Source organism: Lampetra fluviatilis, chromosome 12 (genome assembly GCF_964198595.1).
Source record: "Lampetra fluviatilis chromosome 12, kcLamFluv1.1, whole genome shotgun sequence".
Classification (NCBI taxonomy): domain Eukaryota; kingdom Metazoa; phylum Chordata; class Hyperoartia; order Petromyzontiformes; family Petromyzontidae; genus Lampetra; species Lampetra fluviatilis.
Genome location: NC_136286.1, coordinates 9,108,640 through 9,127,790, shown reverse-complemented (window position 1 = coordinate 9,127,790; position 19,151 = coordinate 9,108,640). Strand labels below are relative to the sequence as shown.

At 50.5% G+C, this 19,151-nt stretch overlaps 1 long non-coding RNA gene across 4 annotated transcripts in view; it reads left to right on the top strand.

Annotated features, from left to right (window-relative positions):
* Positions 1-4,430: 4,430 nt before the first annotated feature.
* Positions 4,431-19,151, top strand: part of LOC144934955 (uncharacterized) — a 33,289-nt gene continuing 18,568 nt past the window's right edge. For 3 of the 4 annotated variants that reach the window (XR_013637237.1, XR_013637236.1, XR_013637235.1), the window contains exon 1: positions 4,431-4,740. This is a non-coding gene — a long non-coding RNA (uncharacterized LOC144934955). The remainder of the gene's footprint in view (positions 4,741-19,151) is intronic. The other variant, XR_013637238.1, reaches the window with a different exon arrangement.

Below are 19,151 nucleotides of genomic sequence, written 5' to 3'. Positions count from 1 at the left end.
AAGCCGCTGTCTGCTGTTTCCGCACTTCTCTTCGTAATTAATTGGATGCGCATCTCCCCGCGGTTCGCTGGAGCCTTTCAGGAGGGGGATCTCGTTTGCGCAAAGACTTGGCTCGTCACCTTGAGCTGGGACTTGCCGGGGGAAGGGGGAGAAACACAAAAAAAACAACCCACCGCGGCTAATCACCCCGCGCAGATGTTGCAGCTGTGTGCGTACGGGCACCACCCACGCGTGTGCGCATGCGCGGTGTGAGTGTGTGCGTCCTTACGCCGTGTGCGCCTGTGTGGGGGAGCGGTAGGGTAGCGGTCAGCGCGCTGCGCTCAGAACCCGGCGAGCAGATATGACGATGGCTTTGAGAGGCAGCAATCAATCGACGTGCTGATCTTATCGCTCCATCTCCGAGATGGACGCCCTCCTCTCGAGCGCGTTCCCTCCGTGGGCTGCCACTCCGTTGTTAGTCTCGACCAACGGCCATCGTCCGTTCCCTCGACGTGTCCTGCCCAAGCGCAACTCACTCTTCCTAATGACCATCACGATGTCTCCAACACGTGTATGTTCTCTGATCCAGGCGTTCCTCTCTCTCTCCGTCTCTAAGTGTCATTTGAAATCGCGCATCTCTCCACGCTTCTCTGCGCGCTTTTCAAATTTTCCTTAAATTTTCTTTGTCCATGTCCATCTTGCAAATCCGTAAGTCATACGAGGTAAAAGTACGCTAGTTAGACACGTTATTCTTCCAGGCACATGGACACGATGCTTTTTGTTCTCAAATGCAGGTTCATAAAAGAACTCCAGCTTTCTCTATTATGCCTCTTTATTCAAGGGTAGAGATTTACTGCATTTACGTGGGGCGCAGATTCCTCAGCAACTCCAAGTGCCTTCTTACATCACATTTCATCTCACCCATTCCATCATTTCGATTCCGGTCCATCTATAATGACTGCCCTAGGTGCACACACTCTGATGCGTTTTCCAGTTGTATCCCTCCAACAGATGTCTTCAATCGCTTAGCGCGCGTCTTCGTGTTTGTGTGTGTGGGGAGCGGTGGTGCAGCGGTTAGCGCGTGGCGCTACGAACCCGGCGACGCGAGTGTGATTCCCGCTCACAGCCAACGCCAGTGACGATGATCTGAACCGGTCCTGAGCCTCCCCTAGGTCGACTCAGCCTCAAATTAGTACCTGGTGCGGTGTGTAAACATCGCCACTCGGGAGACAAAGGCGGTCGGGCGTGGTGCTGGCCACACACCCCACGTGTACCGTTCCGGTCTTCATAGGTGCTCGCTAACAGCACTTGTCCCAACAGTCTGTTAAGGCTATACGGGGGATCTTTGTCTTTACGTGTGTGTACATATATATTCACTGGCCTAAATGGGTAATAGTTGACAGCGCTGGCCCCTACGGTTGATACATCTCAACGGGGGAATCCTTTGCTATGCCCGCGTGTGTCCGTGTGCGTACGTGCTTGTGGGTTTTGGAACATTCTGCACGTGTGAGTTTTCTTGTTTAATTTTTTTAACGTAACCTCTGTCTCGGGGAAAACACGTGTCCTGTGATGTATACCTCCCACAGTGCGCGTACAGGAAGGCGTTCGTTTCAACATTTAACCGACTCGATTATTGATGGATTACCAATGAGCGCAACTCTCTACCATCGCTCGCGCGGTAATGGGAATATAAGTAATCTGTTGACGAGCAGCTGCCCTCGTTCTGGCCTCTGCAACACGTGTTGTAAATTAATTACCGCGTGCGTGCGTGCGCGCGCGCGCTTTCTCTCTCTCTCGATTGAAAACAAAACAAGAATCGGCTTTACCCGTTCTGGCAATGAAGCAGGTGTTAAAAATGTTCCAACACGTAAATAGATGGATCTTAAATCTTGACTGAACGCTTTCGTGACTGCGGGAATTCATATTGGTTGGGTCCTTTCGGTAAAGTCACGTAGATAGGTTCAAAGAAAATAAGCAAAAACTACGAAACGTTTCTCGTGATATTATTGCAAATTCTCGCGAGTGTTAACATTTTTTTGAAGCACCCTCTCTGTGATCGAAACGTCGTAGTTTTTTTATTTTCTTTTAACCTTATTTTTTCTTTATAATTTGTTCCATTAACGCGACTTTACCGAAAGAGCGAAAGACCCAAAGAATAGATAGACAGACCTTTGTGCGAGGCATCAAGTCTGCATTAAGCACACGTGTGTATGTGTCAAAACATGCTAAACCGTTGGCCTCGTGGCGCTCTCTGGTCTCGCACTGGTGGTACGAGAGGGCCCCACAGAAGGCCGTCTCTTGGTGTGGCCCATTCGTTTCAAAGACAATGCATGCATATACGGGGTGCTTTCTAAACAAAATAATACTTTAAGCAACTTTTTTTTTAAACACGCTTTAATTAAATGTACCGTACTAGTAATGGAAGAACTCCACGACTCCAGGAAGTGGCCAACGTGAGTTGAGCGTGGACAATTAGACCCAAGCCGGAACATAACATGTAAAAAATTATGTTTGAAAAAATATATATCTTTTTTTAAACGATAGAATATAGTATTGTCATCAGTATGACATAAGTATACCAAGTTTGCAGTCGATACCACATTGAGAAGTGGGTAAAATTTGAGTTACAAGATTTGAGGATACAACAGCAGAGTTCATAAAAAGCGTGAAATAATAATTACAGAGGTGCGCGGCACGGGGCGAGAATGGCGTTGGGCCCTTTCTGTGCCACCTAAGGGCGGGACGTGTTTACTCAGGAAAACAAATATATAGAGAGGGTGCTTAAAATAAAATGTTAACACTTTTGATAAATTTGCAACAACACCACGAGAAATGCGCCTGGAGACTACCTGGAGAAGATTCCAGGCACGCGTTGACAACGATGGCGTACGAGTGGGAGACTATTTGACCCTTTTGAAGCTGTTAACATCACGTTTGTTATCGTCTTCCAGTGCATTATCCGTTCTTTTCCCATTAAAAACAATAGCGCCTTATAAGTGCGAACATTCTTTTGAAGCACTCTGTATCATCAGAGCAACACGCACGCATGCAATAATCCGGTGTCATCGCCGCTGCTTGGGCTGCCGAGAGCCGCGGAGGTCACGGGATTCCGCGTGATTCGGCGTCGAGAGGCAAACGCGTTGCCCGTGTCGAGGCGTACCCTGGCATATGCGGGTTCACTCTCAACAACAGTCCATTGGCGCTCCACCACGAGGGCTCTTTCAAAAGGGCAGGGTTTTGTTTATTTAATAGTCACGCCCCAATGTGTTTCTCAAGCAAGCCTCCCGTCACACCCCCCCCCCCCACTTTATCATCACAGCAATATGCAATACTCGGCGCCTAAGGGTTTATAACGCTCTGATTACTGTATCAGAATTTGAATATGTATTAATCCTGGAGGAATCCGATGAGCTATTAAGCATTTATCGCAGATGTCCAGTAGGGGGGTGGGGGTCAAACGTTATAGCTACGGAATGTATGAATATGGTTACGAAATTAAATTTTCAACAATTACAACTAAACAATGGTAGCACATTAGACATGTAGCTATTCGCCGTGCGCGACTCACAGAGCGGGTCGGAGCGATTCAAACCGGTTGCGGTTCGGGCTTTAAACTCCCATCGTGGTCTTTGTTTCTCGATTGTTGGTACAGATGTAAGCGCCCACTTATCGGCTGCAGGGGTGGGGGGGGGGTCTCGTGAACCAATTCCATACAACACAACATACCGTGCACGCGTATAAACACACACATCGATTATTGTAGGTAGCATTACATGTTGCACCTAACGGTCGATATTAATCGAATGCGTCGTGGCCACGCGGGCCCGGCAGGTGATTTCGTTGGGGGACTTTATTGCTTTTCTCTTTTCGTTCCCTTCGAGCCGCGCTCGCAAAAAAAAACACAACCAACTAACTCAGCAGACAATGCAAACCGCACGCGGTCTCCCCCGCCCGCACGCAGAACGACGGCCGTGCGGTTTTAAGGACACCGTGGGACTCGGTAGATATTCTAAGGGGGGGGGGGGGGTCCCCCTCCCCTCCCCCTCCCCTCCCCCTCCTCCACCCAGCGCTCGCAAGTTATTACATTAATTTGACGAACAGCAACAGTGCCTAATCGGTGACGGGTGAGTTGGTGGTGGTGTGGGGGCAGCGGGTTATGGGCTGGTGGGTGGGGTGGGGGGCATTTTAGCGGGTGGCTTCACATCTTTTTCTCGCGTCGCTCAAGTACCACTCGTTCAAGTGCAAAACCCCCCAAGAAAGTGAGAGCAAAGCCGCTCCACCACCCACACCCCCTCTCCCAATACACACCTCCCCCCTGCATCCACCCCCCCCTCCCACCCCTTTCGCAACAGACGATGAATAATTTAAAGGCGGAGCGTTTTGTTGGGGAGAGCCGTCGTGCCAGCTCTCGGCTCCATTTCCCCCCCCTCCTCCTCCTCCGTTCCCTTCCTCCTCTCAGCGACATTCGCCATCCATCACGCGCGCGCGCACGATGGCTTGCCCGCCCGCCCGCCCGTTCGCCCGCTCGCTCGCAGCAGCTGCAAATCGTGAGCGAATTTACGGCGACTGAGCCGGAGCCGCAGGAGGACGGGACGGAGGAGCGGGCCTCCCGAGGCGAAAGTAATCTTGCGTGATGGATGCGGCCAACCTTAGACCCCCCCCCCACCTCCTCCTCGTCCACCCCACCTTTGCTCTGGCTGCAAACGCTCGCGTCTCGTGCCCGCGTGCTCTCTCCGCTGCTACGCTGCTGGGACACCGGAGGTGCAGTCGCCGTCGGGGGGAGTCACCGGTCACTCGGTTATCCCGTTTCCGCTTTTGCTTTAGACATTTTTTGTTGTTGTTGAGATTTTTTTATAATTCGTTTTTGTTCACGATTCATTCGTTGTGTTGGGATGTTGCCGTGTGGGTTCCCGCTGCCTGCGTGGAAGTTGAAACGACGGGAAAGTTTGTACGACCCAACCCCACCCGGCAATATAACTGCGTTCACCACAATTAGTCCATCGTCAGGGCGTGCGTGGGGGGTTAAAGTGGGGGTCCTTCTATACTTCTTCCAAAACTTCTGGCCGCCGGTGGCGAGTTGTTAACTACCTCGCCTGGTATACAGGAGGTCGCGGGTTCGATCCCGACCTTGACGGCTGCTCTATATTTGGAGTGTGCGTGTCTCTCTCCCCGTGGTCGTGTGGATTTCTCTGCGGGCACTCGCGTATTTCCATCCACGTTTAGAAACTCGCGTTCAGAGTATTTGGCTGCTACACATTTCCACGCGACAAGCCACTTCGTTGAGCAATCATTTGTGGCCAGGTCGCTTCTAAAATAGCACTTTATAGCTCAGTGGGCCTTGCCTGATATTTTAAACGAGTTACTTTGTATTCATTGTGCACTGGGGATCGGTGGTGCAGTGGTTAGCGCGCTGCACTCTGAATATGATGACCTGTGATACATTCTCTTTGGTTATTTCGGTAAAGTCACGTAGGTAGAAAAAAATATAATAGATCACGACGTTCCGATCGCAACGCAACAATCGTCATCTTCCGCCTGATGACGATTGTTGCGTTGCGATCGAAACGTCGTGATCTATTATTATTTTTTCTACCCACGTGACTTTACCGAATAACCAAAGAGTGTGGAGACCTGCAGTCACGAAAGTTTCCAATCAAGACTGTGATCCATTGTCGGCCACGAGAAACATAGGTGGCGACATATATATGAACCGATCCAACGCATCCCTTTCATTCAACCACGACCCAGCAGCGTGGTGAAGTATGGTCAAAGAACCCCCGTGACCGACACGGCATGGGGGAAGCCTTCACACAGCAGTGGCTTGACCAAGGGCTGTAAATGATCATCATTATTTACTGCGTTTGAGTCGCTTGGTGTCTTGTCGAGAGATTTTAAACGCAAATTTGTGTCCCCAAAAAATACGTCGATGTGATAGCAGTGCACCACCACTCCCTGTTAGGGAACGTCCATAAATGACGTCACGCACCTAGGGGGGGGGGGTCAGACATTTGTGACGATGTGTGACGGGGGGGGGGTGTTTAGAAATGTGACGTCACATCAAAATTCGCAACTTTAAATAAATATAGAATTGTTATAACACTAGTAATTGTTATAACACCACTCCTACAACATCAAGAGTGCAGCGCCACATTAAATACGCACTACAATGACAATAGTTTAAAGCGATTTGAAGCATGTTTTATTTTCAAAATTTAAATATGGTTTTGGGGGAGCTTTGTGACGTCATATTTGAGGGGGGGGGGTCTGACTTTTTGTGACGCTGTGTGACGAGGGGGGGGGGCGGTCAAAAATCGTCGAAAATCGTCGAAAATCGCGTGACGTCATTTATGGACGGCCTCTTAGGGAACGTCCGCGGAAGACGCTGTCACGAGACAACTTCTCACACCACCGTTGAGTCGGCTTCTTTAGCCACACGAGGGCCGGAGGCTCGACTCGCCGTGCACCACCGAGCGCTCGTTGCGTGCCATTCAATATCAAATATTGCAGGAAGGAACAATATGTTCCACATTGCCCACCAGGGATTTTTGTCTGACTGTCTGTCGTGCATAAATAAATATATAATATAAACAGCTCTTTGATTGGTGGAGACCTACTTCCGGGTACGGAGAGGGGAGGTGCCTAAGGGAGGAGGGTCAGGGGAGGGGCCTAAGGAAGGGGGGAGTCAGGAGAGGGGCCTGAGGGAGGGGGGGGGTCAGAGGAGGGGCCTAATGGAGGGGGGGGGGGTTAAGGGGAGGGGCCTAAGCAAGGGGGAGGGGCCGACAGTTAAGGGGGCTGGCTACCTGGCTGGCTGCCTGGCTACCTAAAGTCAAGTTATCTTTTGTACAGGTAGAGGAACAACAGGTTCCACACTGCCCACCAGGGATTATTTGTCTGTCGTGCACGAATGCGCTGTCCAACCAAGTTCCTACCTGCCCACTCCGAAGGAACGTGTTGACGCCTCCGAAACGTCTGTGTGCGTTGAACTTCTTTCGCACCGTACGTAGCCAAGCGTGCTAAACGGTAGGTGCGTTGGAAAGACAACAAACTTGTACGTCTCGGAGCGAGAATAAGAATAAAAACAACACATTGAGACGATGATTTTGTGTTTTTTTTAAATACCCGCAGTCATCGGTAATCAGGATGAGGGACATAATCAACTCGATTCGCTCGGAATCGGAAGTTGAACCACGTGCGCCTGACACGTGGTGGTCTCAGCACCGGGACCGTGGCAGCAGCAGCAGCACGCCGCTGTTGCTGTTTCTAGTTAATACTTATTGCAAGGGGCAGAGTGTTGTCAACCAAGCAAGTGGTTTGTACGTAGTAAAACAAAATCGACTTGTTGATGCAAACCAGAATTAGTGTGGATAATGAAAGGGATGAATCCAAATTGTACGGCTCCTTCCAAAGATCTTATCGTACTTACAAAGGAGCACGGTGACACCAAGTAAACACGTCTGCAAGAATATGAATATAAACACGTCCCTTGTATGCTGTCAAAGAACGACAGTACAGATTAAGTTAGAATCGGGACGCTTCTGTACGAACAACGCACGAGTCGGTCACACGGTACGCGACGCCGCCAGTGGCTGTTAAAGCAAAACAGTTCACCCCCCCCCCCCCCCCTTTTTGGGCAACGATCAGTTGCCCAACTTGAATTCACTTCGTATTCGAGTTGACGTGCCCCCAACCCCCCCTCCCCCCTGCCCCCCCCCCAGTCCCCCCTCCCCCTGCCCCCCCCAGCCCCCCCTCCCCCTGCCCCACCAACCCCCCCTCCACCTGCCCCCCTCCCCTTGCCCCTCCTGCCCCCAGTTATTTTCCGCGACGTTTTAACAGAACCCCCCCCCCCCCAGGCCGCGGTGCAGTCGGCAAAAGGCGATTCGTGGATGAGTCAAATTCCTCGCCGAGCCTCCCCCCCCCCCAGTCACATTCTTTCGGCTGCTTTGGATGAGATCTGGTGTATCTAGTGGAGAGAGAGGGGGGGCAAAGCACCCACGCGTATGAGGAGAGAACACACAATTTATTGGGTTTTAACCTACTTGCTGTACCGCTACACGCACACCGCCTCGATACATCGAGTGTGCCTCACGCACACGCGCACACGCGCACACACTGTGGAACCCGACGCCGAATCGTCGGAGTTTCTGTTTACGCGACAACATCGATGCCACGGGCGAACGCGTCTGATGAGTGACGCTCATCCGTTTAGTTTGTGTGTTCCAATGCGCCAGGTGCCATTTAAACATTCGGGCCAAGTGGCTTTGATTAAGCAAAAACAATACTTTGCTTTTCCAAAAGCATTGCAGCTTCTGAGTCAAGGTTGGTTGGGGGGGGGGGGCTCGGCTCGTGCCAGAGGAGGTGTAATTGGAAGCAGACCGCAAGTTGCGTCTCCGTGCGCTGCGCTGTTCGTGTTCCTTCTTTGTTACCGCTCTGAAATGTTTGCGTTTGTAAAAAAAAAACGTAAAACCCATCCCATCTGGCTTCGCCGCACTCGAAATCACACAGCATGTGTTGCCAGTGGAAGAGAGGACAGCAAGTGATGATAATAATAAACAATTTCAACTTGTAACGTGCCGCGCTGAACGGCATCTAACTCCTCGCTCTTCGTAGAGACGGGGAGGGAGAGAGAGAGACGGCGACTCCAGAGGCGGCAGGAGGAGCAAACACCGACGAGCGGGAATGCAGCAGCGGCGCTACCAAAGATTGCCCAAGCTCTGCGGTTCTGTGGGGATTCCTCCGGGCGCTGTGGGTTTCCCGCACGCCGCTTGCTTGGACGTACGCAACACTCGATTGAAGTCACGTAGGTAAAAAATAAAAATAAAATAAAAATCACGACGTTTCGGAGGCAACACAAGCTTCCGTCTGCAGGTGGAACCGTCACAGCACGATTGCTGTATCAAGTGCTGTGACGGTTCCACCTGAAGACGGAAGCTTGTGTTGCATCCAAAATGTCGTGATTTTTTATTTATTTTATTTTATGAATTTTAATTTAAAATTTTTACCTTTACCGAAAAAAACCCAAGAATATGAATCCTTGCAGTCACGAAATCTTCAAATCTAGAACTCGATTGAAGGAATGGGAAAATGAGAAGATCCAAAAATGGCTTCTGTTTTAAAACTGCTTCGAGGCTCATTGAAAGCTGTTTCGCGACGAAACGAATTCGATTTCGGGTCGTGCCGCCGCCGCGTGGCGTTTGTTCAGCGTGATGTCCGACGTTTCGCTCCGCATGCCTGGGATCTTCTGCAGGGACCGCGCTTGCATGGCCGAGTCGCCCTTGAACAAACATTTCCTTGGCTCAGTGGGCTTCACTATGAGAACAATACACTTCTGATTCTGACTATGCAGACGCTCCCAGTACGTTCGGCGAAACATCCGACAAACCCGAATTCACAAATTAACGTGGAAAAATGGGACGGGGGTGGGGGCGGTGGCGAACATGGTTTGATCAACGAGCTACGGACTTGGCAGGCCTGAGGTTGGATTCCCGGCCAAGGCTTTAACGTCAGCGATGGGTGGGGTCTCCGCACCAGTGCCGGCACTGCTCCCTTTACCGGCCCGCGCCGAGGTGGTGAAGTATGGTCAATCGGCCCCCACGGGGCGACACGTCATGGTGAGGTCTTCATACAGCAGTGGATTGACAGGGGGCTGGAAACTATCGTGTGATTATTGAATCAGCCTCGTCTACGTATGCACGTGAAAGTCATAGTGTGTACTTGTGCAGTATATAACCAACTGTGCCTTTGACCAAATAGCCTGGAAAATGTGCTCGACCTAGAAAAATCTTGAAAGCCAAGCAGGTTTATTACTGTTATTTAAACCTCCGATTAGCAAGGTTGGCTAAACCACAAAGCCCCGAACTCAATCTCGAACTCCTAAAACTAAACCCAATCCTAAACGCCTAAATCCTCACCTCAGTCCTATACCCTAACCCTTAAACAATAACCCAAAATCCTATAACTTCTCTAACCCCAAGACCTAAAGTTTTTTTCAAAGGTCAATTTGTGCGCGCGCGGTGCCGCACGGGTTCTTGACGAGGGGACGCCAAGGCTGCGGGGCCGTCCTTGCGTGCCGGCGCGCAACATTTCCAACACCGCTCGGCAAAGTTTCCAATTATTTCCTGAATCTGTCCGTCGGTGGATTTTGGCTCCCGTCAGCGGCGCGCGCGCGCACGCGGTGTCGCAACATTCGCGACTTCAAAAGAAAGCGGCCGCGGCGCATCCATCGCTCCCTGGCAGCCTCGTCCGCGGAGGGGAATCGGGACGGCGCCCGAGTTCTGCTGTGCACATGGGCGTCGGCTTGCGCGCACGTTGAACCTCGTTCGCGACCGCACGTAAACAACCGCGCTCGTGGGAGGCGTGCGTGGGGAGGGAAGGACAACAAACTAAGCACGGATAGCAGCTCTGAAGAAATACGTCGTCAATCTGGATTTACGGAAAACAAGCTGCGAAATCCTCTCCAATAAGGGAGCCTCTGAGTTTTCGAGGTTGGCCAGAGGGGGGGCATTTTAACCTGACACAAGGCCAAAGAGAGAGAATATGAATCCTTGCAGTCACGAAAGCTTCACATCTACAACTCTCAGATAGCTTTGTGCGGAGCTGCACATCAGCGCACCGCTTTGTCATTTCACTAACCGCTAGAGGCCACTTCCAAGATGCCCTCGTGAACACAGCGTTGCTGTTGCATCACCGGACATATTTGACCTCCAGTGCCCGATTAGTGCGGCTGTGGTGCTTGCAGCTTCGCGGGGGGGGGGGTTAGGCCTCGTGTGGCCGTGACGAGAAGTCGAGGGTCGTCTCAGCTTGAGTTTAGGGGTTTCCCTATCACTCGTGCGTTCGTGCACAGCCATTGAGTCTATACCGTCACTCGCGTGTGTTCAAGCACACGCGCGTGCTCAACGCGCTGGTAACACAGAATGTTATTTTTAAAGTTTATGAAAATTCTATTTTTAAATTGAAGAGCTTTCCTGCTCGCTTTTTTGTTTGTACAGATCTGGGAAATTGTTATCAGTTCTGGAGCTGTGGGGTCACTTTTAGAGTGCGCCTGCGTGGATTGTTTTGCAATTTTCGTGAATGCATTGAAATCGTTCTTGACTGACGAACAATTAACATCTCCCAAGCGGAGCAATGAATGGCATGTTTGGCTGCCCTTAAACACACAAATGCCGGGCAGAATAATCATAATTAGAGCTTTGCAGTAAAACAGCCGATTGGTTCTCAATGTGTCTTCGAATTGTTTTGGCGGCGGGTAGGGGAATGTTTTTTTTTAAATGCATTCTTTGCACCTGTAATCGTACTGCTATTAAAAATAATATATGCCTTGAGTTGCCTGGCTGGCTGCTGCCTGGGCTCCTCTCTACTCCCACAATGACTCTGCTGTGAGTGAGTGGCTGCGGGCCGTTGCCACTAAAACTAGCTGGGTAACTGGATAAATAGCCCCCCCCCCCCCCCCCCCCCCCCCGTGTAACAACTTAACAATGAGTTGAATTGAAACGGTGGAAGAAGACGTTCAGAAGACAAAAAAACAACTGATGATTTAATAATAGATCACAACACTGAAGTGGAGGGAGTACCGAATAGGGAAGACTGGCCACACGGTTCATTTGAAATAGCTTTAACTTTTCCATTTGTGCTCCTATATTAACGTACAGTAAAACCTCGTTATTTCAGTATTTGATCATTCGCAATTGGGGATACTTCAGCACGGCTGCGCTTTCGGCATATACACAGTATTAGTAATTCGCCGTGTGCCGAATTGCCGTAGCGAATGGTCCAATGTCGGCATGCATGTGGAGCGACGTGGAGCGACGTGGAGCGACGTCGCGCGCCACGACCAAAACAACGACTCGGTCGAGTGGCGCACGTGTGGTGAGCGTCAGTTCAGACCCGTCGCCGCTTTGGACTCCACCTTGTTCATGTGCACTCTGTGCAAGCCACAACCCTCTGAGGAATGTCGCCGGCATCAAGAAGTGATAGGAAGGGACTGCAGTATACATCCCTTAGACTGCGAGACAAATCCAAAGTTTTGGATGGAATTGATGCAGCTGTGTCAATGCGTGTGGTGTGTGAATAGTTTGGAAAACAAATTTTGAGAAATGTTTTTATTCGGCAAGGCCAGAGCCCCATATGTGTCGATTTAACAAGGGTTTACTGTAATTGTTTTTGCTAGAATAGTCTGTAAATCATACAGATTATGAAAAAGAAGTAACTCACAATACATATTATCTTGGTATTTTATTATTACATAAAACAAACAGGTTACTTTGAGTGCTCCGAGTACACGAGGATTATGAGACGAGCATGGGAATCACAGCTGTCTCTTTAAACTTTAAAACTATTTTTTTATTTGACCAGGTAAGGCCCACTGAGGTTTACAGCTCTTTTTCAAAAGAGGCTTGGCCATCACAAACGCTAGCTCAACGAAGTGAATCATCGCGTGGAATTTATAGGAGCCAAACACTCTAAGCACATGTTTCTAAAGGGAGGGAAAAACCGTAGGAGAAAAATCCACGTGATGACGGAGAAAGAGAAGATACTAACTCCATATATACAGGTGTCAGGGTCGGGATCGAACCCACAACTTCCTGCATACCAGGCGAGGTAGTCAACATCTCACCATCATTGCAGAGCAACTATAGAAAAATAAACTCAACACTTGTGTCAATAGCGTCGTGGCTTTATAAGGAAACGTATATCATAGGCGACTTTCGAATAATGGGCCCTTCTGCATCGCACACGGAGAGGACCAGAGCGGTAGACGCCACTGCCAATGCAGCGCAGGATCACCAAATAATTTACTCGGTAAATACCTTGACACAGACGGCTGCATTTTGTCCTCTCTGAAAAGAAATTTTGTTATTATGATCTACGGCTTCACACAAATATTGACAACATTTTATTAGTTATTTTCGAATGGGAAATGTAAGTATTTGACGAATTGGTATAAATCGCCACTTAATATATAAAAAAATATATTTAAACAGTGTAAGTCAGAGGAAATGTGAACCTTCAACGAGTTCAATGCAAATGTTTACGCAGAGAATAAGACTGCAGAGGACTCCGCCTGCCCACCAGGTTGGATGGTCGCCAGAATTTCGGGTTGTGATTCAGGAACGCGATTCTATTCGAGAATCTATATATATTTATTAAAACATTGCACTGATTGCACCTCCGGTGGCTGCAGGGGGTATGTGAACCCACGGCTTTTGTCGTGCACGAAGTGGTTATACGTAACGACTTACCCGCCTACACCATTGGAACCTCATTTGCCAGTAGCAAAATATGATAATAGTTTTTTTACCCTTTTATCTGGCAACAAAACTGACACCTTTTTTTACAAGGAGTCATGTTTGCATTGACCACAATACCTGCAGTCATAATGCAAACAAAAACATAACTCTGATAATGTGTGCACCTTTTGGCGTCATCTGGTCCAACACCATGTGAGACTAGGCTCTAAGGAATGCTGTCTCGGGTGTGGACCAATCAACTTCAAGGACAGTGCACACATTATCAGAGTTGTGTTTTTTGTTTGCATTATGACTTACCCGCCGTTTAAGAATCGATAGGAATCTCTGCATCGCTTTATCGCGAGTACAGCTCACCCCATTAATATATATATATTTTTACGAGCCTTTGCCCGAGATTAAAATGCATCCCGCTCGGGTGATTACTGCCGAATCTTAATTCCGAGCAAATTTTCACCACGCTTGTTTCATCTGCGCGATGACAGCGGGCGTTATTGGGCTGGTTAAAAAACCATTTCCTGCACTGTTAGTAATAACATAAAAACTGAAGGCACATTCGAATCAATCGCCGTCGAGATGAATGTGTTTGGGAAAAGGGAACGGGGGGAGAGAGAGAAAGAGAGAGAGAGAGACAAAAAAAAACATTTCGCTAAGAAGAGAGCTTTCGGAAGATGAACTACGATGCCTCGATCACTCCCGGGGCTGTGGCATCTCTGGCGATTGGCCGGACGGCCAGTCGGTCCGTCCGTCGGTTCGTGGCAAGCGGGACCCGCGGGCCGCACTCGCCGATCACCAGCTGTGGCCCAGCCTCGTAGCGCCAGACACTTCCAGCTGTGATTGATGGCTGAGATGGAGCCACGGCAGCGCCATAAATTACTCCAAACCACATCGCCCGCAGAGCGCCGGCCGGTGTGAGGCTCGGCACAGTTAAAACCGTTTCCAAGTGGCTCCTTTTGCTCCGGCTACGTGCCGTAATAATTTTTTTTTCTCTTGCCGCGTCTTCCCCCCCCCCTCAATCTCTCCTTCTCTCTCTCTCGCTCTTCGCTGCGTTATGCAAGCCGTGTCCGGCTAATGTGTTTTATGAGGTCCAGCAGAGCCGAGCTGCAGGACTTTGCTCGTAAAACCCCCAAACGTGGTGACACGAGTCGGCACGCGCACGGGGCTACGATACAAAGCGGCTACAAAGGCAAGCCCCCCCCCCCCCACCAGATCCGCACTCCGCCCCCCCCTCCCCCCAAAAGAAAAACACAACTGTTGGGTTACGGAAGCACGTCGTGCTTTGAACTTTCCGCTGCAAAATCCGACCGTGGGAGGATTGCGAGGCATGCGTATCGGCGTGCCCACAAGAGAGCGTAACAGCATCGGCCTTGATCGATCAATCCGCTGCCTGATGAAGGCATCCCCCAAGCTGGCGGCCATCTCTCAGCGTCCCACGATGTTGTTGGCGATCCATCGAGCTCCTACACACACGAGCTGATTTCGACGCTCCATCTCTCGGCAGTGGACGAGCCTCTCCGTGTGGTTTGGAACCTCTGTGGCCATCGTCCGTGCTCGCGACAGGTCCTGGCCAAGCCCACGAACGGTTCTATACGGCTTCCAACCGAGTAAACCCCCTTGCCTGACCCAACATGGTCTTGGTTCTTTCTGGTCTTCACCTGAGGACGGCTGCTTGCATTGTGGCCGAAACGTCGTGAGAATTATTTTATTATGTTTTATTTTGTTATTTTATTATTTCCATTCTACGTGACTTTACCGAAAGAACCAAGAAGATGAATCCCTGCAGTCACGAAAGCTTTAAATCGAAATTTGACCCAACATGGTTCTGATTTTTTTTACGAATAATGAACAGCAATATTTCAGCAAACTGTACATTTTTCGAGGTATCCTAACTATCTAAGTAACTGCAAGCGAATAACAAAAAAGAAATCAACGCTATTGCATGCGTGACGTTATTTGTCCCCGCTCGCTGCTTGGAAACCCGCCATTGTTTACGATCAGTGAGTTTAGAAAGGTCCTTTAGATCGTTTTAGGTTACCGTATGGATTTAAATGTTATCGTTATTTGTTATTGGCAGATTCATACTTGATCATTCACCGATGACTCTCATGTATGGAATAATTTCACACGTTGATAAATCAGCTCGCGTAACCCCGTGGGACATTGCCACCTAGCCCCGGGGGTCCGCGTATCCTGCCGGTTGAGAGCCACTCCTCTAAACGGCCCTCGACAGAAACCAAACGCATCTCGGTCTGAACATTCGAGAACCTTTGCAGCTTCGGCGAGGCTGTGGAACGGCGCCCGTGACCTCTGTCTCCGTGTGTGCCAGATCACCTCGGTGGCTCGTACGATAATAATGATGATGATGATACGTCGTGCTTGAGGCCCTTTAGTTTTGATCTGTTGGAGGGGGACGGGGGGGGGAGCGAGCTGACGGCCATCTCGATCGACGATCGACGTGCATCGTATTAAGTTTAGAAGTTTAGTTTGTGGTGGACGGTTCGGGGGGCGTGTAAAGATTGAATCGGTTGACAGGCGCACATATTGAGCATTTATTCCAATGGTACATAGATAAACTATTTTTTTAGAGCTGCTTGCTGTGGTTAGTTTGTTGCCCCCCCCCCCGATTAGCACGGTCGGCTACGTATGGTGCAAAAGAAGTTCAACGTACATACGTACACAAGGCATGGTCATGTAACGTTCTGTAAGGTTCCAAAATTATTATTTTTTTATCAACAGCAAGTGCAGTGTTTCCTCTTTTCGGGGCCGTGTGACTAAGTCAGCGATTGCTAAATAGCTTTTATAATAACAACTAGACCGTTCGTCCACTGTGCTCAGTGGATACACTAAACTGTGGATGCAGTGACGTAGGTTTGATTACTGGCCACGGCTAACTGATAACGTCAGTGGAGGGTGATCTCTAAACCGGTTTTGGCCATCCAACCTAAACCTTAACCAACCCACACCGACCACCGCGGTGAAGTATGGTCAAACGATTACCGAGACAACGCGCCAGAGGCCTTCATATTGTAGTGGATCACAAAGGGCTGTAAACTCGTTTTTGAACAACTATAAAAGAACGTGAGCGTTCTTCTTCGCAACGAGAAGTTGCCGGACGCATGCGCACATCGAGGCCAAATCTCACACGGACGCCGCAGTGTTACGGTGAAAATGTGGCACTTATAGAAAGTGGCACTTGAACTTTTTAAACCTAATCATCTAGTCAGAACCGCTGGGTAGCTTTTGTCGGCCACATGGCTGCGTCTGCCCTTCTGGACCTGACTTTTACACCGCGGGCTTGGAGCCAATATAAATTTTAACACCTCTATTTCTTTGTTTCCCCTGAAACTAACTTACCGTGACATCGCGCGTACGCGCCGCGTGTGTGCATACGCGCCGCGCGTGTGTGCGAACGAGTTCGCGCGGACGTGCGCGCTCGTGCGTTTATCCCATGATTAAAGCTTTTCGCGGCGGCTTTCTGATGTCACCTGTCGGAGGGCGTCTCGATCTGTTCGTAATCCAGTTTTCGGGGTCCCGTTTTTCGAAAGTCCGCAAGGCGAGCGCAGCGCCATCGCGTAGGTCTTCCGCCGGCTCCTTAGGAGCGCGCACCGGACAAGTTCACCGAAATGAATATTGGCAGCGAAATTGTAAGAATTTCTTTGGTTACATTCCGAGTAAACGCACGCCGTGATTGACACTTTTAGAAATACTCGCGCTTGTTAACCGGGCCGCTGTGTTTTTCCGCTTAGCTCGTAGCGAACGCCGACAGAATACCCGCATGTCTAAACATATTGGCAGGCGGGCTGAGATGCCACTTCGCCATGCCCTGCCGTTCGTTCGGCTCCCAGCCGCGTTGGTGTCGGCGGTGTACTGTAATTTGTATCTGTGGTCCCACGGAGCCTTGGCCCCAGCATCGGCAATCGGGCGGCTGACCTTCTCGCCTCGTAGCGGAGTGAAATAGCGTGCGACGGACCGAGCTCCCCATCACCGGGCCTGCTCCGCGCGGTTCAAATGTCACGCTAACTTTCGCGCCCCCGTCTCTGACAGCTATCCATCATGGCAAGCGGCTCTTCTTATGAACACCCGCATGCTTTTTTAAAATAATTCCTTCCGGATTGTTATCGTCGTCGTCGTCGTCGTCGTCAGACACGATCAATCCACTGCTGGACGGACGACTCCCCGAGCCGCCGGGCACCTCTCGCGATCCTGCGATGTAATCATCTGCCGAGCGCCTTCGCACGGCGAGGCGAAGTATGGTTAATCCCCTCTACCTTCCCCCCCCCCGGCACGACCCCGATGCACCAAGACTACGGCCCCGCGCTGGTCCACAGCAGCAATGGAGCCACCCGATGTCATTTAAACTTTATTCTTTGGCTTCTATTCCGCGAAGCTCCGTGAGCCCCTCTTCCTAACCTTCTCCTCTCTGTACTTTTTCCGTACTTGCGCCCTGCCCGCTATCGCCCTGTGCCCCCCCCCACCGCCCGCCCACAATTTAGAACCTGACCAACTCGCTATTTGCCAGCGCGGCCCAAACGAGACCGACCGAGAGAGCGTGCCGCCCCTGTCATGTCCAGTTCGAGCACGATCGCCGATTGCTGACGGAGAACGGGCCTGGCACATGTCAAGGATTTCATAAGGCGAGGCGCTAACTACCAGCCTCCTGTAGCCTCTTGACAGGGCTGCGGAGTTAATGTGGAGCTGCGTCCTGCGCATCTGGGCAGCCTCGGAATCCCATCGCACTCTCCACCTCCGAGGCTCCGAGCCACCTCGTGCCTGCCCCGCTCACCGTCTCTCTCGCTCCCCCCCCCCCCCCCCCACGGCGGCCTTGTGGTCGCTCACACGTTTTGATATTTTAATCTAAATTATTCTCAGGTTCTCGATAGATTCTTCCACTCGTTCTGACTGCATTTGCCTCTGTATTCCCTTTCCGTCTGGTTGCGCCTTTGTCACGGTTCATCTCTCTGCTCTGTGTGTGAGTGTGTCTCTGTGTGTGAGTGTCTGTGTGTGTGTGTCTCTGTGTGTGTGTCTCTGTGTGTGAGTGTCTCTGTGTGTGAGTGTCTCTGTGTGAGTGTCTCTGTGTGTGAGTGTGTCTGTGTGTCAGTGTCTCTGTGTGTGTGTGTGTCTCTGTGTGTGAGTGTCTCTGTGTGTGAGTGTCTCTGTGTGTGAGTGTCTCTGTGTGTGAGTGTGTCTGTGTGTGAGTGTCTCTGTGTGTGAGTGTGTCTGTGTGTGAGTGTCTCTGTGTGTGAGTGTCTCTGTGTGTGAGTGTCTCTCTGTGTGAGTGTCTCTGTGTGTGTGTGTCTCTGTGTGTGTGTCTGTGTGTGTGTGTCTCTGTGTGTGGGGAGCGGTAGTGTAGCGGTTAGCGCGCTGCGCTACAAACCTGGCGACCCGGGTTCGATTCCCGCTCATGGCAAACACCAGTGACGATTTTCTGAACCGGTCCTGGGCCTCCCCTAGGTCGACTCAGCCTCAAATGAGTACCTGGTGCGGTGTTTAAACATCGCCGCTAGGGAGACAAAGGCGGTCGGGCGTGGTGCTGGCCACCCACCCCCTCGTGTACCGTTCCGGCCTTCATAGGTGCTCGCTAACAGCACTTGCCCCTACAGTCTGTTAAGCCTATACGGGGGGTCTTTATCTTTGTGTCTCTGTGTGTGAGCGTCTCTGTGTGTCTCCGTCCGTTTGTCTGCCCGTTTCTGTCCAACAATACGTGTGTTCGTATGGCTGTCTGAATTGTTTATTTACGTGTGTGTGTGTGTATATATATGTAAGGACGTCTGTGTGTGTATTTGTCTATCTCTCAGTCGGCATATCTACACCACATGTGTATCTGTCTGTATGCCTACACGTCTGTTTGTCTATATGTATAACTGTGTTTACCCCTCCCTACCTGTCCACGAGTCGGTCTCACCCCTCTTCCCTCTTGCCCCACGCGATGTA